The following is a 24,575-nucleotide window of genomic DNA, read 5'->3' as shown; positions in this document are numbered from 1 at the left end:
TTTGATACTCTGTAAAACATTCAAATGTTTATCCAAGTTAAAGTTATCTTCATCCACCACCTTATCTAATTATCTAAGCAAGGCACATACATAGAATCTCTGATGAGATGAGTGCATCCCTGCTGAGATGTAATGCATCCTCCCAATACTTGTCTAGAAAACAGCTTATGGTACCAATTAATAACTGCAAGTAGCTCACTGGCAGTCAAAGCTTGAGTAATCGTACCATTAGCACACTCTACAACACTGTTCGAATCAGCTTTGATTGGGTTGTTGAATTTCAAACAAACTCCAAGAGCTGACATTGAATCAATGTAAGCATTAGAGGCAAACACAGGACTGTTATTGTAACAAAATGAATGAACTGCCCCCATCACTACCAGGCACTGCAAATCTTTTGCTACTGCTTAAGTGCTTGCATTTCTCTGTGGCCAAACCCGTAGGAATCAATCAATCAATCGCCACCACTATGTACTTATAATGGTTGGCTGAGTTGAGGGGACTGATGTCATCCAAGCAAATCACCCAGAAGGGGATATTTGAAACCATGAGGGTAGTTGGGGAGGGTCTTTTGACGGTAGAGTGTTTAATCTGCTGACAAATGTCACACTGTGTAACATAATCCCCAGTTTGTTTGTATAAATTAGGGCACCAGTACAATTGCTGTAGCATTGATAGACTTGTGTTTATTCCTTCATGTTCAGATGCAAATCCTTCTTGGCTTCCTTGATTAGATCTAATCTAAACAGACTACTACATATTATTCTGTCTCCTACTCCTGGCATCGTGACTTCAGGAATGTTTATCTCTATTAAGGCTGTAGGAGTATTTGGAAGGAAAGACTCTATGATGCCACATGCTTGGTTACATTTATGGCTGTTAAAATATCTGTGTCGATCTTTGTTAGAGATCTGGTTAGGACTGTTACTCTAACATTCTAAATTGCAGCTTTTGTTGCTAGGCCACCTGCACAGTTCCCTTTGGTGTGAATGCCTTCACTCCGATGACCCAAAGTGCACCTCACATGGACCAATGGAAGCTTATCTTGTAGGACAGCTATCTTTCCCCAAGCCTTTTTATTCCTTATATGTTTTCCCTTTGAATCCTTGAATCCATTCAACCACCAATGCTGTAGATTGACATTTTAACCTTGTACACAAAAGGATGATTCAGACACAATAAGTGGGGGAACTGACGAGTCAGCCTTTTGCAATGCAAGTCACAGGACATGTAATTCTGTATGTTGTGCAGTACTGTCACCTAGGATTTTAGTGTGGATGCGCTGTGGGATGAATTCAGCATCTTTCCCTACACGTGGTACTGCTGCGCAGGTTGTGGAGTATTTGCATTTTGTTTGTTTTGCAGGTTGGGCATAGCCATCCGTGTGGAATTTACTCAGTCAAAACTCAATGGGTAAAGTGGCTGGAGTCATATTGGAGAAAACCTTGTGTACAAAGAGAGGGATCATACTGAAACTTTAATTTCACTTCACTTAAAGAAGAGGCCTACTGTACCCATTAGGGTGTAAGATGCAAACTTTGGTAATGATTCTCTTGGTGGCCGTTTCTAGTACTGTTATTGGGGAAACAGTAATGACATGTTTTCCCTGCACCAAAGGGCGCTCGTTTAAAATAGTTGTTTGAACAGCCATCAGCATTTTTTCGATGGAAAAAAAAAAGTGCTTCACCGAAGGAGTACAAGTGAGACTGTCTGTCTCTTATTGTAGGACACATAGGTATAACCATACTGATTGGGTATGACTCTGTTAACTAGGTTGATTTTGTAATCCCTAATATGCAAATATCTAGTCTCAAGCATGCCTACTTGTAGAGCATGCACAATATCAGTATGGTCTGTCAGCCATTATTTAGTAGAAAATGTGGGAGAAATCAAGTTGTACAAGGGCTTCTCTCTATCAGACTAGTAAGGCAAATAAGTACATCCACAGTTAAGAAACCCCAGCAGGGGTTGAAACTTCTTCAGTGTATCAGGAGGTTGTAAGGTAGCATACTTCTGAAGGAAGTCCAGAGCTAGATCCTTGTCCCCGCAGGGTAACTTGCATCCCAAAAGGATCACCGTCAGGTAGGCAATCTTCAAGTTTTTTTTAAATAATTTTGTAAACAGATGATGCTAATATAGTCACTACTCTATCTACCCCGGGTGTTGATTCAAATCATCATTTGTAAAACCGATATAATCAATATATGGCAATAACTTGGGATCTGGTCAGAAGATATCCATGATTCACACTGAAAACAAGCCAAGACTGTTCCTATATCCCATGGGTAAACATTGGAATAAAAACATCACTCCGTTGAAACTGAAAGTGGTCAAATACTCATTCTCATGCGCTATGTTCCTAAATAACTGATTTGGAAATATCCAGGGTTAGTTTGTGGGCTTTCTGCACTAGGTTAGTCATTAAACCTGTGCTGTGGGCATTTCATACAGTGTGTTCGTGTGTGCAAATTTAAGTTTCGATGGGCCAGGGCTATTTAATAGGAACCATCTGCTTTGGAGACAGGAAAAAGGACGTGTTCATTGGTGAGATGCACAGTGCTATTATGCCCTGGTACTGCAACTGGTCTGATATTGCTTTTATACAACGTTCTGCTTCAGGCTTTAAGGGATATTGTGGTTGTGGCTGACCAGAGTGTTCATCCCACCCGCTTGGTTTCCATATAGGGCTGGAGCTTGTCTCACCGCCCATTCACTAGCATATATTTCTCTAATATCCTCAGGTACTATGGTAGAGAAGGCTTCCCTTATTAGTTCCTATCCTGGGATGCTTCCCTAATAAATCCTTTGGGGCAGATTTCTTCTGCTAAGGTGATGTCATAATCATCAGACAATTGTGACCAAAAGACTGCTTTAATAATACATAGTATGTTCCCTTCAATTTTTATGTTTAGATTGTAAACCCTGGCAGGAAGATTTAAATGTTTATCTGGACACAATAGTGCACTATTTTGACTTCTGCTGCTCTGTCTAGAAGCACTATCACCCAAGTCCTGTTTTGCTGTAGGACTTGTAGCTGTATCGGCACGTTTCTTTGAAAGTCCTGCCACATTCCTCTTCTTAATTGGGGTTTCCAATCCTTCCTCCATTATGCAAGTCTTGAATCCTGCTCCACTTTTCCCACTGAACTCCTCTTTTCTTCAGTACTCGGATAGAATCCCAATTTCTGTTAGTTTACCATCAGTATCTTTAAAAGAATGGGAAGAGCGGCTAACAGAATACTGACACCATTCAGGTTTTTACATATTTTCATGATCTCTTAAGTTATAAATCACCCATGCCGGGTTACTGAGAAGCGGGTGATCCAGTCCATCTTCTGTCTTTCTGTTTTTTCTTCCCATTCATACTTTCATTGCGGATTTCTCTTCAACTGAACCCTCAGTGTCATTTTAGTCTTCAAATGTGGCTTAACAAGTTCCCAAGATATCCCTTTCCACATAGGTGTAAACTTCCTCAATTATTGTTGGTATTTCCTATTCACGATCTTGAACTGGAACTGCTTCCAGCCTTTGACGCATAGCCAGAACTGAAGCCTCTCTCTGATATTACTTACTGTAGAAAGTTTCTCAGTAACTTCATTCCTACGTCCAGATCTGGTGGAGCCCAGTGCTCATTCTGTACCTGCTAAGTACCTTAGGGAGAACTGCCAATGAAGGTTTAGCATGCGTACTGGTGTAAACATGTGCCAAAATGCTTCCCCAGGTGTTACACTCCTCTATGGGTGGCACCATTCCAAGATGGCGACACATAGTTAGTATGCTATGTTTATCTTCTAGGGTAGTGTATGGATACACTGCTTCTAATTAAATGGTCCCACGAGCTATCTAGAAAGCTATTTCGTCACATTTTGTGGGCGCTATCCCCATGATAGCATTATTAGGCTGCGAGCTAATTGTACTTGTGTAGCAGCGGCAGGACCTGCTGCGACAGCAGAGATCTGGAGCTCTATGCACATTATACAAACTGCAGAAGGAGACTGTGTAATGTAATACCCTTCCCACATCAGCATTTGTTAAGTTATTTAGCCAGGAACTGGAGTGTAGCCAGCCAATACTGTCCACGTAGTCCCTTCATTAATCAGGGTTCCCAAATAGACATTTCTGTGGGTATGTGGCAATTGACCAGAAAACCAATTCTGGTGTTCCTGGTAAGTTAAAGAGATTTCTAAATCTTGGTAACCCATACAGTGTGCGGACTGGGCCTACAACTGTATAGGCACAAAACAGCCCTGAGGCAGCATAGAGAGGCTCAAACTCCACCCATGAGTAAAATGTCTCAAATGCATGTGCCACGTATGCAACTATTACAAAAGTAACTGTCCCCCCACATTGGGGACACTTCAAGCTTTGAGATGCTGAATGACTGCTTCCCTATATTTAGCCCCTATCACAATAGATGCTGCCATAAAGAACTGAATCAATTGAAAATTGGAATCAAAGAATTAGAAAACCCACAGAATGAGGGATAACCTTTTATGAGTCAAGTTTGACAAACATACATTATTTTTGTGATCCCTTATCTCAAGCAGGAGGTAACCATGGTTACTGCAGATGTCTCTGTAATGAAGTATGTTTCTATGAATAGTGAAAAAACCACTCAAGACATAACAGTTAGATACAAGACCCACATTGGGTGCCAACTGTTGCATAAGATACAACTTTGGTGTTAATCTATAAGGTGCGCTTTTCCACCCACGGGTGGCACAGGTGAACTTGGTTAATTGCACCAGATGAATATGGACAATAGGTTACTATAGCCCTGCAGAACACTAATCACTTTGTTATTGAAATAAAGTTATTGCTTTTGAGTAACTAACAATCCCTGTGAAAGGATTAGGGACACCATGGTTAACAGTAACAGATCCATTTTCCAATACACAAAAACACACACAGTACTAAAAAAAAATAATACTTTTATAAACAAGCATTTGCAATGCAATCGGTCTTGCCCTTGGGACCTTATATGTATTTAGCTATGCAACACATTAGCCTGGGTGCTTAAACATCTTCTGTTCTTTAAAATGGATGGAAAATAAGCATCAAACTGCATGTCATGCCTGTTATGGGAACATATGGAGAGAAATGTTACATTTCAGCTAGAAATGGTATAGTACAAAGCTCTGTTTTTAATATAATATCAGGGCCTTCAGTGGTCATATCACTGAAAATACAAGATTTGAAAAAATATTATTGTCCACGGGTGCTCTTGGAAGATAATTTCTATGGAATGGAATCTAGAGAATGCTAAAGTGATTCTGGTATTTTACTGACCTCTGCTGTTCGTTTTCTGTCAAGAAAGTTAAATAGAGGCTGTTGCCTGAAATATTAAAAAAAGGAAAGTCCCTCAGCAGAAAGCAATTCTGGTGTTTTACTGACCTCTGTTGGTTGTTTTTCATCAAGACAGCTTAATAGAGGCAGTTGAACAGAAAAAAGTCCCTAAGTTGAAGATGACAAGTCCTAGGGCTGATCTCCAGAGCCCACAAAGTACATACACATATAGGTATATACTAAAGTATATAAGTATATGCTAAAGGATATACAAGAGGTCTTGAATGCTCAACCTAAAAATTATCTTCATTATGTATAAGAAAGAATATATATCATGATTTAGAAACGGGCAAAAAACAAATAATTTTCATCAAGATGTATACCTGATGTGTTCGGTGACACAAACAATTCTGAAACAATACAAAATGTAATAATTGTTTGTAGGACCTAGTTTCCATACATTGAGCGTTTTTTGTTTTGCTAATAACGTTGGGGTCATTTGGTGAATCTTAACAACATTTTTAAAACTTGTTTTCCACTCACTTCAGCTGCTGTCTGCAACGTTTTGGGGTGAACCGTCAAGTGGGGAATGCGAAAAAATATTGCACTGACCAATCCTATCATAACACTTCTGGTTTTCTCTTTGCCAGTTGGGAGAGGAGAGTCATCTTCCCCTTGATCTTTTTTTGGCCCCGTTTTTCTATCTTTATGAAGGTCTCCCTACCCCTTGTGTTTGACATCATCCTTTCTGGAGCTTCCTGCTTTTATTTCCTGGCACTGAGTTCTGGTTGATCTCGGTCTCATTCTTCAGCCTCAGGTATATATTCTAGATTTTCTTTTGCCAATTTGCTCTTTACCCCTTTCAGGGACAACATTGTGAACCACATATATTGACTTCTGTAATGGGTCACATTTATTTCTGTACTCTTTGATAAAGGGTAATTGAATGACTGTTTTGTCCAGTATTGGACAGATTATAATTCCAATGTCTTTGTTATGCTCCACAAACACTGATCTCCATTATTCACTACTAAATACTGAATTGCCACGACCTCGTAATGAAAACACTTTATTAAGGCAACCCTCTGCTCTTCAGCATCCTATGACATGTGATTTGCTTAATGTGTGCACAAGCATGCTTCGCTTTAGATACCACCAAAGGGAAAAAGTCCCTAAATGCTCTGTGAAATAACATAGAAACTTCCTATGTATGCGACATTGTCTTCATATAGTAACTTGCATCACCAATATCAGCTCTCAAAACCTCACCTCCACCTGACAGGATATAATCTTTTCTGTGGGTATAGAATATGTTACTATATTTGGGATATATCAACTTTCTCACAGATGCCTTATGGTCTGAGGGAACAATGCACATATTTGAACTTTCTTGCTGTGGCAGGTAAGCAAACAAAGCTGCCCAGCAAGTGTGAACTGATCGCCACGACTGAGGGTCCATCTAGACTGGAGCGCCTGTCCCCTGCCGTGCAGAGGGGCTCCCCGGGTGTCACACCACATACTGCAAACTGACAGGCACGGTGCACAGCACCCAGCTCACAGGGGGCAGGCAGCACCGCCCCTCCCAGCACACACCCACAGCAGTCTCACCCTGCAACACTGCACTCACCGGGGCCAGCACAGCTCTCCCCCGTAACCTCTAGTTAAGGCACTGCACGGCACCCCAGGGACCCTCTAAAGTAGGTGCGAAGGGCTGAGCGTTGCATACACAGTGTGCTTCTACCTTCAGCCCCTATGTCTCGTACGTGCTTTGTGTGTACCAGCTTCCATGCCTGATTACTACCTTACTATCCGAAGAAGCCGCCTGTGTTTGCCTGCCCGTCTCCTGTGAAGCAGGCTCCCGCCATGCCTGTCAGCAACTTAGTCTATGCCTTTATGACTCACCCCAACCCCGTTTCTGCCTGTACAAGCCCCGTGTTTCAGCTGCAGACTCCCGGTGTCTTGTCTGTGCTGAGCCTGCTGTCCCACCACCTCTGCCCGCCGCTTGTGTGTCCTTCTCTGCTAGGTTAATGCACACACTTTGCTCGTGCATGCGGACTCCTAGTAGGGGCTCGGTTATATGTCGAATTGAGTTTTGCTGATTTTTTTTCCCAGTATGTGCTTGCTCCCTGTCCTGCCTGTGCTTGCCCTTCCTCTTCCCCGGGCAGAGGTATGTGTTTCCAGGAGTTTGTCCTTAGAGGTGAGTGTTTTCGGTTTGTTGTCCTGATGCTGTAGACGCCTCAGCCAGTTAGACGGCTCAGGTGTTTCAGATAGTGCCTGGAAGTGCTACGGCTTCGTTATAGTTATTCAATAGGAAGTGAATAAGCAACTCAACTCTCACTCATTGTGCGAAAATTTAGCAGCACAAAGCTCTCTCTCTCCTTTGTACACTATTCACTTTGCATCATGTTTGAAACTTGTTAACATTTATAATGAAACATAACTTTTTGGTCCGGAGCTCTGTTCCCGATCCCGTGCGGTAACTGACTATTGCATAACTTCAGCCCCTTTCCTTAAGAAACCACTGATATCAACAAGCATTGGCAATGCAATAGAACTCGCATTTACCTGAGACCTATTGCATTGCAAATGGCAATGCCTGCGATCGACGAGGCACGAATGGGGGGGGCGGGGCAGTTGCTGGCGAGAAGGCATCGGACTGCGGGAGGGGAGATTACGGGAAGAAAATAGTCTGTGACATAAAGGGGACAGTAGCCATGGAAGGACACGAATGATGACATGGCTGTCATAAGGAGGGACTAACAAGCCTACAACCAATCGGAAGGCAGCATTTAAGAGACAATCCAATGAAAAATATGGGCGGAGCTTCCACGCTATACCAAATACTGAATGCCTCGCAAAGCGAGCAGCGCATGCGCTGCAACGCTAGGTGAGACCTTAAATGTATTTATCACTACATAGACAATCTGTATCTCAGTACATCTAAAACAACCATACAGAATATTTGTAAAAAACAGCAAGAAGGCATGTTATAAATAACAAGAATAAAATCAACATTTCTTGAATGTTTAAAATGCCATCTAAAACATAACACCCTTTTAGAAATTGAGGTTTCTGGTTGAGAGAGTGTACACCCTGTCCAAGCAGGAGCCACAATCCTAGTCAGGCTAATTCAGATCCACAGCCTAAATTACCCTGTGCTCACCCTCTGGTAGCTTGGCACAGAGCAGTCAGGCTTAAATGAAGAGGTAACATGTAAAGTATTTGGGTACATTTTAATTACAGGAACAGAGTGAAAACAACACAAAAAGGCTCCAGACTAGCTTTGAAAAATAGAGAATATCTGAATAAACCAAGACCAAAACGACATAAATCCAAGTAGAACTTGAGAAATGTTTTTTTTAAGATGAAATGTGAAAACGGTGCTTAGAAATCACTGCCGGTAAAAAGGTTACTTCAGGTTGCAAGGGATCGGTACAAATCGAAAGTCCAGCTTGACCACGGTGTAGGGCATGCCGGCTACAGAAGCAAGGCAGGGCCCACTGAGGAAGTACCTTCTATGGAGCAAAGAATCAGCATCGAACACATCATGAGTTAGAATTTTCTCCGGAGTTGAGTAACTGCATCAGAGACGAGCCTTGCAGATGGCGTTGAAGATTTAGCGTTGCATTGTCAACGAGCCTCATAGACGGTGTAGAAGAATCGGCATGGGTCCAGCGTTGAGCTAAGCAGTCGGGACCCGTGCCGTCATTGATTTGGCACTACAGTGGAGCTGGGGAGTGATGCATCGATTTTTCTCACACATTCAGGTTGATGCGCCAGTTTTTGTTGAAAAACAGCTGCAGAACTCACTTTTGAGGCCCAGGACTGGAAGGGGCATCTCAGCCAATGGTAGGACTTACCGATGGCAGAGTCCAGCAGCACCAGCAGAGTTGCAAGGAGTCCTTTAAATCCCTGAGACTTCAGAAAACAGGAGACAAGTCCTTGGATAATCGTGGGTTCAAGCACATAGAGAGCAGGTCCAGTCCCTCTCACACCCAAGCAAGAAGCAGCAGGCGGAAGACCAACAGAGCAGAGCAAGTTGCAAAATGGCAGTACCTCCTGTAGCACAGCAATCAGCAGGTAGCAGGCCAACGGAGCAATGTTGGTAGCAAAGTGGCGGTTCCTCCTACCCAACAGCAGCTCTTCTTCCAGGTAGAATGTCCTTGGTCCCAGCAAATTTCTGATTTTGTGGTGTAAGGGGTCCAGTACTCATACCGAAATGTGCCTTTAAAGTGGGGGAGACATTAAAGAGACCTTTGAAGATCAACAGGTCCCTCGCTTTCCTGCCCTGGCTCCAGGCACACTACAGGAGGGTATGCAGCTCTTTGTGTGGGGACAGGCCCAGCCCTATTGCAGTGCAAGTGTCAGTTCCTCCCTTACAATCTACCTTAGGAAGGCCCATCAGCCTGGTGATAGGCCATCAGGATATAAAATGTCATACCCCTTCTCCATATGTGTGACTGTCTACAGAGAATGCACGAAGCCCAGCTGCCATCCAACCGAGACATGTATTAAGAGACAGACTGGGTACAGAAAGGTTTAAAGTAAGAATATGCCAACTTTCTAAAAAGTGGCATTTCTAGACTTACAATTTAAAACTACCATAAGTTGTGATTTTAAATTGGGAGTCCAGAGACCCCAAACTCCAAATTCCAATCTACTTCTAATTTCAACTTACATTTCAAAGGTCTTTCAGTCTATTCCAATGATAACATATGGGAGAGATAGGCCTTGTAATGGTGAAAAATTAAATTAGCAGTCTTTCACTACCAGGACATGTAAACCTCAAGCGTGCATGTCCTACCTTTTACATACATTGCACTCTGTCCATAGGCCAAATTATATGCAATGAAACAAATAAATAATAATAATACCAGATATATGTAAACAATATTAAGAAAGTGTAGCATTCTGGGGATAATAGATATACCATTTCCACTCTAGTTATGCAACAGTAGAGAAAGTGTAGTCTTTCAGAGGGGTAACATTTACTAATCCCATTCCAGTCTGTGCAACAGTAGAAAAAATGTTTGACTTCAGAGGGGAAATATTTACGACTCCCACTCCAGTCTGTGCAACAGAAGTAGTGTTGGACTTTGGAGGTGCTAAATGTACTATTCCCACTCCAGTTTGTACAACAGTAGGGAAAGTACTTCACTTCAAACACATAAGATAGTTGAATAGCTCGATTAATATACAGCAAATATAAAACTCAATAGGAACATTATTAATTAAACCCCCCCAAAAATATATACATAAAAATTAAAAATAAACAATGTTCATGATTATTGAACAATGTATTATTCAATGATTAATTTAATTGTCTTTTGTTCATTTATTACTTAATTAACTTCCCACGCTATACCCCCACACACCTTGCAGTCCACGCTTAAAATATAACAAAAATAAATAAGTATAACACAATTAACAATCAATTAAATCAATAAATAATTAATGATTATTTTTAAATTTATTATTACTAAACTTCCCACCCTATACCACTACAAATGCAGCTTGCATGTAATAGATAGCTCAGAAAATATAATTATTACACAATTAAAATAGTTAATAATCAATTAGATAATAAATAATAAATTATAATTAATTGTTAATTATTTATTTAACTTCCCACCAGATACCCCTATAAACCCAGCAGCCCGCACCTAATATATAACAAAAAATATATTTAGTACACAATCTATATAATTAGTAATCAAGTAAAAAACTGGTAATAAATTAATCATGAATTGTTAACTAATTGTACTTAATTATCGTCCCACCATTTCTCCCTACATACCAAGCAACCTACTACGGCACTATAAATTACTACTAGCATTTCCATTAAAAATTAAATCTCACTTAAAATTACAAACTATTTTAAAAAGATTATTAACAATTATACGAACAATGATAAGAAAATTAATATATAAACTAAAACCTAAAGATAATTAAAAAGCTATATTTTTCACAACTATGTTATTGAAAATTATATTAACAATAACGATATTCTTGACAACAAGATTAATTACCTGAAAAAATAGATATTCTTAAAACCAATATTTTTGTATCACATTATTTTTTTCTGATATTACTGTAACTCGATATTTAAAACACGATATATTGGCCAAATACCCATCACAGCATCCCCATCCAAGAGACTGTAAACATGGCAACAATTCTCCATTGTGCATTTTAGAAACTGCTCTCAAACTTTATCAACACAAAAACAACTTGTGGAAAAGGGGATACAGAAGACTGGTGAGTCATTTCAGTACCCTCAATTTGGGGAGACAGATGTATGTATTAGGGGCTAAGAACCCATATGCATTATTCACCAACCTTTTCTGTTGAATGAGCATTAAACACATAGGGGGATATTCTCAAGGACCGGCAGCAGTTTTTTTAATATCCGCCTAACCCTGAAAACTATTGCCATGTTAGTGGTGCATTAACAAGCCGTCGCTACATGGCGATAGTATTAGGGAACAGCCGTGAAAACTGCCCCTAACATCAGCGTGATGGCGATAGGAATTCCAGAGTTAGCGGATGAAAACTACCGATAGGCCCATTAAGGGCAAAAAACTCACGTTAGTCAGCCCAACGTGAGTTTTTTTTGCCTCTAATGCAAAAAATAGCCTATCAGTTAACCTCCAATATAAAATAGGCATAAAAACCGATTAAAATGCAGAATGGAGCAGCCAGGGTCAAGTGCAGCACACGTCAACAACCCCTGCAAGCCACCAAACATCCAGGACGACTAGGATGAGAGCCTTGATGCCTCGCTGGACCTGCGTCTGAAGCCTGGATGCCTTGCTTGACCTGCGTCTGGAGCTTTGATGCCTCGCTGGACCTACGTCTGGAGCCTGAATGGCTTGCTGGACTTTTAATTCTGAAGCCTGGATGCCTTGCTGGATCTGCGTCTGGAACATGAATGCCTGGCTAAACCTGTGCCTGGAGCCTGGATGCCTTGCTAGACCTGTGCCTGGAGCCTGGATGCTTCGCTGGAACTGCACCTGGAGCCTGGATGCCTCGCTGAACCTGCGCCTGGAGCCTGGATGCTTCACTAGACCTGCACCTGGAGCCTGGATGCCTTGCTGGGCCTGCGACTGGAGCCTGGATGCCTCGCTGGATCTGCATCTGGAGCCTGGATGCATCGCTAGACCTGCGTCTGGAGCATGGATGCCTTGCTGTACCAGCGTCTGGAGCCTGGAGTGGGATGTGGCGGAGCTGTGGAGTCGATGAGCCGTGGCGGTAGACATTGAGGCACGACGATCACCCGTACCTGGTGGTGAAGTTTGTCAGGTCGCATGGAGACATGTTGCTAACCTGTGTAAGAAGACCACCTTGCGACCCTTGGAGCTGTTAAGGGTAGAGGCACTTCTGCAAACCAATGTAGTGAGGTCCGCATCACATACTACGATCCACCACTACACCGGGGTGAACAAAGGGGATTACCAACGCTGTGTGCCATCTCCCTGCATCACAGGCCCGAAGATATTGGACTGTCTGTATGCTGTGAAGGGTGAGGCCCCTTTGCTACGCCGAACTTGTGTGGCGTGAGCGCTGCAACTTCATGCCTAAGGTGGCCCTGCTGCATCAACTGCATCCGGAGGTCCACCAGCTGACTAGGCGGCGACTGCTGTACCCTGCCTGGTGAAATCATACCTGGCTGAGGCTCCAAGTCATAGATTTGGAGAGAGTGCAGTGGATTGTGCCACGGTGTCAATGTCCAGGTAAGGAGAATGTGGGACGCGTAGCGCTGGAGGGCCAGGGGGCGGGTCGCTCAGTCCTATCACACGTAGACGAAGCAACGTTGTCCCACTGCCTCAAGCAGTGCAGAAGAGGAACAATCATCACATGAAGATAACGCAATCAATCAATCAATAAGGGGAATTGTAGGCGCGCTACTCACCCGTGCGGGTCCCAAGGCACAGGGGGGGCTGGGGGGTTCACAGATCTGTTAGCCGAAGAGCCATGTCTTGAGGGTCTTCCTGAAGGTGTTCACGGAGGGGGCACGTCTGATGTCTGCCAGTAGCTGGTTCCAGGTCTTGGCTGCAATGTGGGAGAAGGATCTTCCGCCTGCTCTGGCTCTGTGGATCGTGGGTTTCGGCCAGTGCGAGGTTGGAATATCGGAGGTTTCTTTTGGGTACGTGGAAGTTGAATCTGTCGTTAAGGTATTTGGGTCCATTGTGGTGTAGCCATTCGTCGACGGGAGGGAGGACTTAGAAGGTGACTCTTCTCTCCACGGGGCTCCAGTGGAGTCTTTGTAGGTGTTGGCTGATGTGTTCTTGCTGGGGGATGCCGAGGACAAGTCTGGCAGCTGTGTTCTGTAATGTCTGGAGTTTGCTGAGTAGGGACTTGTTAATGCCGGAGTAGAGTGCGTTTCCATAGTCCAGTCTGCTGGTGATGAGTGCATGGGTGACTGTCTTCCTTCACTCCCGGGGGATCCATTTGAAGGTCTTGTGGAGGATGCGGAGGGTGTTGAAGCAGCTGGAGGGGACGGCTTTGACCTGTCGGTTCATGGTGAGGGATGAGTCGAGTACGAAGCCGAGGTTTTTGGCATAGTCTGAGGCAGTAGGTGGGCTTCTGAAGGCAGTCGGCCACCAGGTGCTCTTCCATGCTGAAGGGGTGGTTCCAAGGACGAGGACTTCTGTCTTCTCGGTGTTGAGCTTCAGGCAGCTGTCGGCTGGATTGGAGGCCGGGGTTGTGGTTAAGGTCTGGCGACAGTAGAGGCAGGAGAACTGGCCATGGGCCGTGTTTGGCAAGGCCAGTTGGCAGTCTCTGCGTTTTCTGGGGATGAGTGCATGGAGGGTGGCTGTGCTGTAGCAGTGGGTGACTCAAGATCCAGGGTTCCTGGTGCTGGCCACGGTCGGGTTGCGGACTGTCGCAGACGGGCTTGCCTTAGGGGGACCCGCTGCACGTGACCGTGCATCGGCTGCCATTTAGTAGGGGAGGGGGAGGAAGGATCAGCTGGGAGGCGGGAACGGGTGAGGACAGGGGGCGGGGTTGCAGGGGCAGCTGCGCAAGGGTGGAAGCGCGGGCTCAGAGAAGCCAAAAAAACAGATTCAAAAGGGAAAAACAAGGGATAACTGACTAATGTAATCATGTTATTTATCTTCAGGGAGCGGGAGGGTGGGTAGGACTGCTCCAAATACAGAGGAGGGCATTGGCGAATTGGCATGCCCACTCAAGTGCGCAATGTCTGTTTGACCGGCCCACTCAGTCCACATAAAGCAGTCTTGCGCACTTCCCTGTTTGCAATGCAGGCTGCATTACAGCCTGCATGGAGAGCTTGCCCAGCCCCTCCGGGCCCTGGCTGCATGACTTGTCACGTTGCCAACTACCAATTCCACCACTGCATCGCAGCGTTGTGATTGACTCAGGGGAGGGAGCCTGGCTGCCTACTTCCTTTTCCTGGAAGCAGACGCAGGAGAGCAGGAGCTGCGAAGACACGGGACCAGCTTTGAGGTAAGACTTCCCTCATAAACATTTTACAACACCCGCTCACACACACATCCCTGCGTCCACACCCCATCCAGTGTTCTTTTCAGTGTTTACGACCTCACAGCTGTCCACTCCCCCCAGCACTTCTCAATGGCGGCTGCTGTGCGCCCATGTACAGCGGGCATACCACTTGTGTGCCAAAGGCACATACATAGATGCGATGTTATGGCATGCGTCGCATTCCATTCCAATGCATACTAATACTAGGCACATTGCAACAGTAGAGTAGGTGTTTGTTGGACTTGGCCATTTTTGGCAGGTTCACCCCTAAACTTTTTGCCTTTTTTGTGACCGGGTATTGGTGGTTTTAGGCCTCTGGGCACTTTAGCACTGTGGTCCAGTGTAAAGTGTGTGCGCTCTCTGTGTAAGTTTAGTAAGGTTGGCCTGTCCTCCCATAGGAATGCATGGGGGATTCCCTGATTAAGTGTGTCAGTGGTCATTCCTGGAATGTGAGGAGCAGGGTGGTCAAGTGTAGTATGTATGAAATAGTGAGAATAAATGCTGCGCAATGGTGTGCGCAGCTTATTATGACTGTTGGAGAAATGCCACTTTTAGAAGTTGGCATTTCTGTGTGCTATGTGTCTGCCTGCCTGATGTGAATTGCATGTCTGGCTTGTGAGTGACAGGGGCTGGGAGGTGTGTGTGGCTCCAGGAGGGGGAGGCTGAGTCAGCACTAGGCTGAATGGGACATCTGCCTTCAGAGTAGTGGGAGGGGTACTCCCCTGACTCTGAATAGGACTGTGCCCAACCTGGACAATGCTGCTTCTGCCCCCTGTGGTGTGTCTGATCACCTAGCCCCCACCTGACAAAGGGGAAGAGGAGCTTGGAAAACAAAGTGCTCCAAATCCCCCCTGAACCAGTTGCATCTGGTTCCCCCATGCCCTGTACTGAAGACAAAGAGAGTGTGTGATATAAATATAGGGGCTGTGACCCCATGAAGTTGTTCTTGTTCTGGTGTGCTGTTCTATGCTGGGGGCTTGCTGCTGCTGGGGCCCAGGAGGAACCGCCATGGGGGCTTACCTCCCTGCTGGAGGGCCCTGTGCGCTGGTCTCCCTAGGCCCAACTATTACCCATGGACCTGGAGGAACTTTGGATGGGATTTATTCCGTTTAAATGCAGGACTTGTTACTGCCTCTAGTGCCCTGTGAGTGCGTTATTTTAATTTCCCCAGGAAAAGGGAGAGCGTGGGCTTCGCAGCGCAGAGCTGCAGCCCTTTGAGGCGGAATTCCCATTGTAGAGATTCCCCCATGATGCCGGCGTAGTTGCGGGTGCCCACCCCGTGTTTTTCTTTAATCGCTGCTGCCCACCCTGCTCTCATTGAAGTACTGGGTATTTTAGACCCAGCGGTGCAGGGGCACACACCCTATGACTTCTGGGTTCACCCTGTTCCGGACCTCCAGAAACACAGAGTCTTCTGGGTGAAGTCAAAGATTCGTTTATTGGCTGCAGACCAATGACAGGTATCCTAGAAGTACAACAGCGTGTATGTTCTCAGGAGACTGCTGAAAATCATAGGAACGGACTTCTCCTTAAGTACAAAATATCATGCTCCAGGCACACATTCCTTGGTTTACGATATGGCCATTATAAGTATACATTACAAACGAAAAAGCAGAGTCATGATGACCATCCCACATTCCAGTTCGGCCAGCCCACAATGATTTACACAGTAAGGTTCAGATCCCACGTTTGATGTAAATAGACCCCCCAATAAACATGAGCATCTCCTGTTTTGGGAAACAAGTCATAAAGCAGGAACAAGCAGGTGTGGAAGAGATTAGCCGGGGGATTGTGTAGAATGAAAGGGTTTTATGACGGGTCAAGCCCTGATGCTAATCATAGGTGGACGGAGGAAGGGGAGCTCGTGAGACCGGTTTGACCCGGGGCAGCAGAGCCAGCTGCCCAGGTCACAGAGAAGTCAGAGGGAAAGCCCATGTACTGTGAGGCCCGTATTTACTCCATTATAGCCTATGTGAGGGCAATGACAAGATGGCCACTGCTTCCAAAATGGAACCCGCGTAGTGGAGCAGAATAACGTGTACACAGTGCATTCATAGCTAGAACGGTATATAAAGCATTTGTACATGCCGCATTTACCATTTGCGGTTCGCTAATACCAAGATAGACAGGGGTAGGGCCCTGTCCCCTACGCGGTCCCGAATATTAAAGTACGACAGACCCTCCTTTTGCCCTTACATAGGCAATCACTATACTCATCTTAATCCGAGTCTAGGTCAATGTTCACAAAGTCATGGAGATGTTGCTGTAGCATCATCCTACTACTTAGCTCGTCCCTCGATACAGGTTTCCTTACACATAAGGTAGTACAGAGACCACATATCGCGGGAGCACACTGTATACACAGACAGAACAGGAAAAGAATGGCTAAGATCATTCCAATGACCATCAGAACTTTCCAACCCCAGGCAGATATCAATTCCCAGAACCACCCCACCAGTGACCAATCTCCCTTATCCACGTGTATGGCTTCAGATATTTTATGGAGTTTGGAGATGGCTTGATACACTGTTGGAGCATTATCTGGTATGAAAATGCAGCAACTGGATTGGATGACCTTGCATACCCCACAGCGGTCTGCAAGAATAACGTCTAGAACCATGCGGTTCTGCAAACTCATAAGGCGATCTTCTTGGAGCTCAGCTGTCAGATTACTAAGGGCACCAGCCGTTACATTGACGGTGGATTCAACCACACGTGTCAGCTGTCTCAGGTTCCTACTATTGACCATAGGTCCCCAAAACGGCAGGAAACCCAAGAAGAAGTCTCCTGCTTCCTGACCGGCAGTATCCTCCTTACTAATCACACCTCTCACAACTCTGGTCTTGTGATAGTCAGAGGCAGCAGTAAATGTCGGCGGTAGCAAGTTCGCAGTATAACATGTGCCCGAGAAATCAGGGGGCAGCCATGTATATGCTCGGTCGTTACAGATGAAATATGTGCCCTTGGCAGCCAAAAACGCAGGGCAAAACTGTGACGGGAAAGTGTACGTTTCGGTACAGTCACTTCTTCCCAGTTGAGCTCTAGGATTCTGACCATTACCCTGTAAGCAGAACCGACCCATGTGGGGTACGACCCAGATTGGAGATGAGATTTTTCGCTGTCTTTCACCCAGACTAATACTATACCCCGTCGCGTTCCATCCTACATAAGGTCTCAACTCTTCTTTGGGAATGGATGAGTATGCATCGATATCCCTACTCATATCGGCAACTCCTTTCATCAAAGCCTTATTATTGGTGATAGGTCTGATGGAACGCGGTTGGCGAGGGGAGTATGTATCTAGAGCATAGAGAAACATGGTTTGGAATGCCCATGACGATTCATTGTAACTGTACGGCAGCACCAGGTAGGGAATACCCTTGTTAATGGTATGTGGCATTAACCCACACACCCAGCAATTGGTCGTATTCATTACCAGTTGGTGCTGGTGCAAGAGCTGGATAAACGAGTTATTTACGAACTCTGATCGTCTGGTCTGTTCGTGCTCAGGCAAAGGGTGAAAAGAGTGAGAGGAGGCAGTAGAAAGAGGTATAGGCTGTTGAGTGGGTGCAATGGGCTTTTGAGCGGAGAAAAACACAAATCCTACAATAAACATTATGATACTACACAGTATAAAAAGGCACAAAAAGACAAAACATTTACTTTTTACAATTCTACACATCCTTGCGTTAAAGTTCATTTCCTCAATTGGTCTCTCCATCTTAAAAAACTCCATCCTCTACTCGGGCCGCTCGCGGTGGATGAGTTTCTTCTGCTGAGGGGCACGCCTGTCAGTCCAGGGAAACGCCCTAGACCAACCAGAACCGTCGACCTAGCGTCTTCGGCCTGTACCCCAAAGTCTTGGCACCGCGACCCTGCGGCAGAACCCGGATGGTGGTTCGAAAAACAAAAATCAAGAAAGTCCTTCAGATGGGAGAGCAAAAATGTCAAAAGGGAAAATAGTGAGAAAATCTTTATTTGTCCATGGGCCTAGGTCTCAAATTATAGCGGAGACGGCCAGGTGCTGTTTGGTCTTGAAACAAAAGTTCAGGCTCAGTGGTGTCCAGTCGACTTGATGGCGGCACAGCTTCCTGCAGAATATTGTCACTCTCTTGGTCTGAAACTGTGCCTCTTAAGCGTGCGTCACTGAAGGGTACAAAGCGAGGTACAATGTCTGTCTCTGAGTCGGCGATACCCTCCTTGACCCACTGGTCATATGGCAGAGGCAAGGGGACTACCTTGCAGTGGGTACCATGAATCCAGTGCTTCTTCCCTTTCACTCGCACTGCTGATCTTGTCGAAAGAAGAACAAGATGAGGGCCGATCCAGCGGGGCTCGTCGTTGCTCTTGCGCTGGAAATTTCGGACTAGCACCCACGTACCAGGGTTGATAGGGTGTCCAGGAGGTTCAGAGGCTTGGGGAAGAGTATCATGTACCTGTTGGTGCAAAACACGCAGTTTAACAGTCAAATCATACAGGTAATCGAGCAGTACTGGATGTTCTATTTCACTAAATTTCGCCGGTCTTGGCACGCCCCATACATTAGCCGGGCGGCCAAAGACGACCTCATAAGGGCTAAGCCCCACTCGTGAGTGTATGGTCATTCTGGTGGACAGGAGTGCTAGAGGCAGAGCGTCAGGCCATTTAAGACCGGTGCTCGCCTGGATTTTAGCCAGCTTGAGCTTTAAGGCTCCATTGTAGCGTTCTACTAATCCAGCTGATTGGGGGTGATTTGCAGCATGGAACTTCTGCTTTATCCCTAGCCCTTCACATACATTCTTCATCACTTTACCCACAAACTCACTTCCGTTATCACACCACACCATTCTTGGCATCCCAAACCTAGGGAAGAATTCCTTCACAAGGGCTTTGGCTGTGGATAGGGCAGTGTTATCTTTCAGAGGATAAGCCTCTATCCATTTTGAGAAAGCACAAACAACCACCAGTACATATTTCAGGTTGTTGCATCTTTCCATGTGAATAAAGTCCAGCTGCAAAACTTCAAATGGACATGATGGGGGTGCAAAGTGACCAGCCGGAGTTGGGGTTCCCCTACCAGGGTTGTACTTCAAGCATACTATGCAATTCTTGACCACATTCTCTGCACACTTGGGAATCCCAGCATTCTGCCATACTGGAGCCAACAACTTACACATACCTTTCGTACTGATATGTGCCATTCCATGTGCCATAGTAACCACTGGAAGCACATATGCATCAGGCAACAACCATCGCCTATGTTCTGTCAGATCAATCCAACAACCATTCTCATCCAACTTACCCATACTTTCTCTCCACTTGCTTAACTCTTCCTCTGTGGCTTCAGCTTGAAGCGACTTCACACTCTCTATTGCGTTTTCACACATCCCAACATCATTAACCCATCTTGCAGGACCTGCAACATACATTCTGGTCTTCACATTCTGTGCCGTTTCTTTCGCGGTCTCATCAGCAAACGCATTCCCACGTCCAACATCATCTGTGACTTTCCTGTGCGCACTGCATTTCATGATCGCAACTTGCAACGGTAGGGTCAGTGACTCAAGGAGATCATTCACCAGCTTGCCATTCTGAATTTTAGCTCCATGTGACGTCAAGAACCCACGCTCCTTCCACAAACGCCCAAAATTATGAGCCACGCCAAAGGCGTACTGGCTATCTGTGTATATATTCACTCTCATTCCTTCAGACAACACACATGCTCTCGTGAGGGCGATTAATTCCGCTGCTTGGGCCGAATTATGTGGCACTCGTGCAGTTTCCACGACCGTGTGCAAAGTCGTAATAGCATATGCAGCAGTCGTGTCACCATTAGGGAGCTTGAAACATGAACCATCTACCCATAAAGTGCCATCACACTCAGTCAGGGGAGTATCTTTTAGATCTACTCTCCCTTTCGTCTCTTCTTCTGTCCTGAACAGACAATCATGTTGCTCAATCTCATCTGAGTCTGCTGGAATTGGCAACAATGTGGCTGGATTCAGCGTATTGCATCTCTTTATGTGTATGTGATTAGCTAACAGTGTAAGCTCGTAGCCCGATAATCGTGCACTAGTCAAGTGTTGTGTCTTAGTTCTATTTAATAATGTGTCTACAGCATGTGGAACCATAACAATCAATGTGTTGTCCATTACCAAACCAGCAGATTGTCGGATAGACATCGCTGCAGCAGCTGTCGCTCTCAGACAGCTTGGCAATGCCCTCGCTACAGGGTCCAAGGTAGATGAAAAATATGCGCATGGGCGCGGTCTGTCGCCAAAAGGCTGTGTTAACACTGACAACGCACATCCATCTTTCTCGTGAACATACAATGTAAAAGGCTTACTGTAGTCAGGAGTACCCAACACAGGTGCTGAACATAATGCATTACGCAATTCCACAAAACTTTTCTGGCACTCTTCAGACCATGGGATAGGATTCGGTGTGTCTTTGCATGTTAAGGCTAACAAAGGTTTTGCCAATAAAGAAAAACTAGGGATCCAATGCCTACAGTATGAAGTGATGCCCAAGAAAGCACGTACTTCTCTCTGTGTTTTTGGCACACTCAACTGTGCAATGGCTTGAATTCTTTCTGGGGTCAGTTTCCTTCCCTCCTTCGATAAGAGATGACCTAAGTAGGTCACTTCTTGTCGACAATATTGCAGCTTAGAGAGAGACACTTTGTGATGGAAAGCGGATAAATGGCGCAACAGTGATAATGTGGCTTCTTTACAAATCTTCTCGGTATCCGCGGCGATCAGTAAATCGTCCACGTACTGAATCAGGATAGCGCCACTAGGTAAAACAAGTGCATCAAGCTGCGCTTTCAGAGCCTGACTGTATATGGATGGACTCTCACAGTAGCCCTGGGGAGCGCGTTTGAAGCGGAAGCTTCAGCCTCCCAAACTAAAACCAAAAATATCTCTGCTCTCTTCTGCAATTGGGATACTAAAGAAAGCATTCTTTAAATCGATCACCGAAAACCATGCAGCAGAGGCTGGAATCATCGTTAACAAGGCAGTTATATCGGGGACAACCGGAAACTGTGGCACAACAATCTTATTAACCTCTCTGAGATCGATCACAAATCTGTAAACAGGTGGCTGTGAAGGATCCGTTCGTTTTAAGACAGGTAAAATCGGGCTATTGCAAACGTTGCCTCTTGTCTCTTCGATCACACCCTTATTAATCAAGTCGCTGACAATGTCTAACAATGCTTTCTGCCCTTCATTAGAGATCTTGTACTGGGGAATACGTGGCAGTCTGACATTAGCCTTTAAAGTCACCACATATGGCGGTATCTCCAAGAGGCCCACATCATTGGGACCAGTAGCCCAAAGGGCATCCGGAAGGGACGACAATTCAGGTGGCATCGTGTTTTTAGACAAATACATTGGGGAAACCACTTTCTTGCCTAATGTAAGTTGTACTCCTGAAGGAGAACAATACAGTGTAGCGTGCAATCTTTTCAACAAATCTAATCCCAGCAAATTCTCACCACAACCTGTTGTCAGGATCAGGGGTGCTTTCAGCTCGCAAGGTCCAACAGAAAGTGACATGGGACTAGAAATCGGGTTCCTAACCGGGGCGCCAGAAAAACCTACTGAAACATTTATATCGCCAGAGAAAGGTGCGCCAGGGAGTTTTGAATGCATGATTGAACTCTTTGCAGCACCAGTGTCTAGCAGAAAAGGCTCCGTTACATTTGCTGTAGTCACCTCAACATACGGTCCACTCTGATCCACTGGCACTGAAACAACTCCCTCTCTCTGTCTATGGCTGTCCTAGTAATCGTTACTTTCTGCATCACCGTCCTCTGCATAATAATCATTATTATAATACTGGGCTGTATTACTAGTCGCGTTAGCTTGCTGATCAAAGCTATTGATGGTACTTTGAGGCGGCAGAGGACGCGCGTTCTGGGGAGCATTTCCACGCCCTCTGCCTCTAGGAGCTTGCTGACCACCCCTACCTCTTGCGCCATACATATTACCGTTCCGCTGCATTAATTTAGGGCAACTATATTTAAAATGACCTTCCTCTTTACAGTATGAACATTGGTTGGGACCTACAGGGACACGTGGTTGGTAATACCCGTTCATTTGCTGATTGTTCTGAAACTGTTGGGGTTGGTGATAGACACCTTGGGGTTGCCTATAATTATTCTGACCTCCACGTGGCGGATAGGCCTGCTGTAAAAGGACCTTTGTCTTTAGTTCCTTCGTTTTCTTTTCTGTTCTATCTTTCTCGTCCTTATCTCTATTTTCATAATACTGTGCAGTAGCCAGTATTTGCGCGGAAGAGGAAACAGCCCAAGAACTTTCTGAATCTTTTAACTTTTTACACAGGTCAGGAAGTAAATTCTGCACGAACTTATCCACAAACAACCGTTGGCCACCCTCAGTACTCATATCTTGCCCACTGTGATCAATAAACGTTTCTTCAAACCTAGTAAAGAAGTCTGACACTGTCTCATCTTTCTTCTGCTTGCATGCAGATAACTTGTCCCAATTTACGCGCATCGCAGGCATTATTGTCTTCATGTACGTGATGATTCTACCAGGCAATTCAGCTACTAAAGGTTCTGGTTTCGCACCACCAGTTTGTCTAGCATCAGCAGCAACAATGTTAGCCCATGTATCCCCTAGTTCTGCATTGTGATCTACATTACGAATTGATCCCCATAGAGGCTGTGGAACAACATTACCGAACAACATGTCTATGTCGGCCAGATTCATAATGCATGACCCTGCCGTCTGTGACAACTCTTTATAATAACCTGCTGGGTTTTTACGGGGATCAGGCAAGGACTGCTTAAGCGCTAACACCTCAGAGCGCTTCCATGGAACATGCACCCAAACACGCTGGAAATGCGCTGCCACAGCGGGGTTACCACCGACAGCTGCAACCGCTTCCTTCCATACCGGGGGAACTTCTCTCATAGGGTATTGGCGCGCTTTTGCCTTTTTCCCCACAAGGACCTCTTGTTCAAACAATGACTGTTGGCAATCCTCATTCCTAAAGGACAATACAACCGCAACTGCTTTATCTACTTCGCGGTCCACAATTATACCAGTTCCAAAATCGAACCTCACTCTACACAACTCCTGCGGGTTCAGATTTTTACCACTATCCTCCAATTCTTCACAGAGAATTTCGCACATTTTCTCAAACACATATCTCTGTTTCGGGGCATCCCATTGATGGAAAATGTTGACAACTGATTCCACATCATACAGTGAAGGAAAAACGATCCATCTACGCGCCATGTTATCTATTACCTTTTTCTCATCGGGGTTAGGCAATTGGCTGCGCAACTGCTTACGCTGTAAACCAGGAGTCGCACCAGATGACTCAAAGAGAGGAGACATTAATGTGGTAACCACATTAGCTAAGCGCTGTCGCGCTGAAGGAGAAGCTGAGGCGAGAACAGGGGGAAAAACAGAGGGAAGAAAAGAGGATGTAGAGACAGGTACTGGAGTGGTGGAAGGAAGAGTGTTAGGGGAGGCAGTTACTGTATTAGGCAAAGTCGCAGGAAGTGCGGGGGCAGTGGGAAGCACAACTGGCGGCGCTTGAGAGGGCTGCGCTACAGGAATAGGAACTGGCTGCAAAGCAACTGGCGGTTGCGGCAAGGCTTGCAGTATATGCACTGGAGGCGGCATATTTACAAGCTGGGGAGGCGCCGTGGCAGTTTGAGCACACGGGGGTGGCGAACTCAACAAATGTGACATCAGAGGATCTTTCTCCTGTTCTTCTAACTCATTCTGCTTAGAATGTGGCAAAGCTGGGTAACATTTGTCAATCCCT

The sequence above is a fragment of the Triturus cristatus genome, chromosome 5_2, assembly GCF_964204655.1.
Source record: "Triturus cristatus chromosome 5_2, aTriCri1.1, whole genome shotgun sequence".
Lineage (NCBI taxonomy): Eukaryota > Metazoa > Chordata > Amphibia > Caudata > Salamandridae > Triturus > Triturus cristatus.
This window is presented reverse-complemented; position numbering follows the sequence as displayed.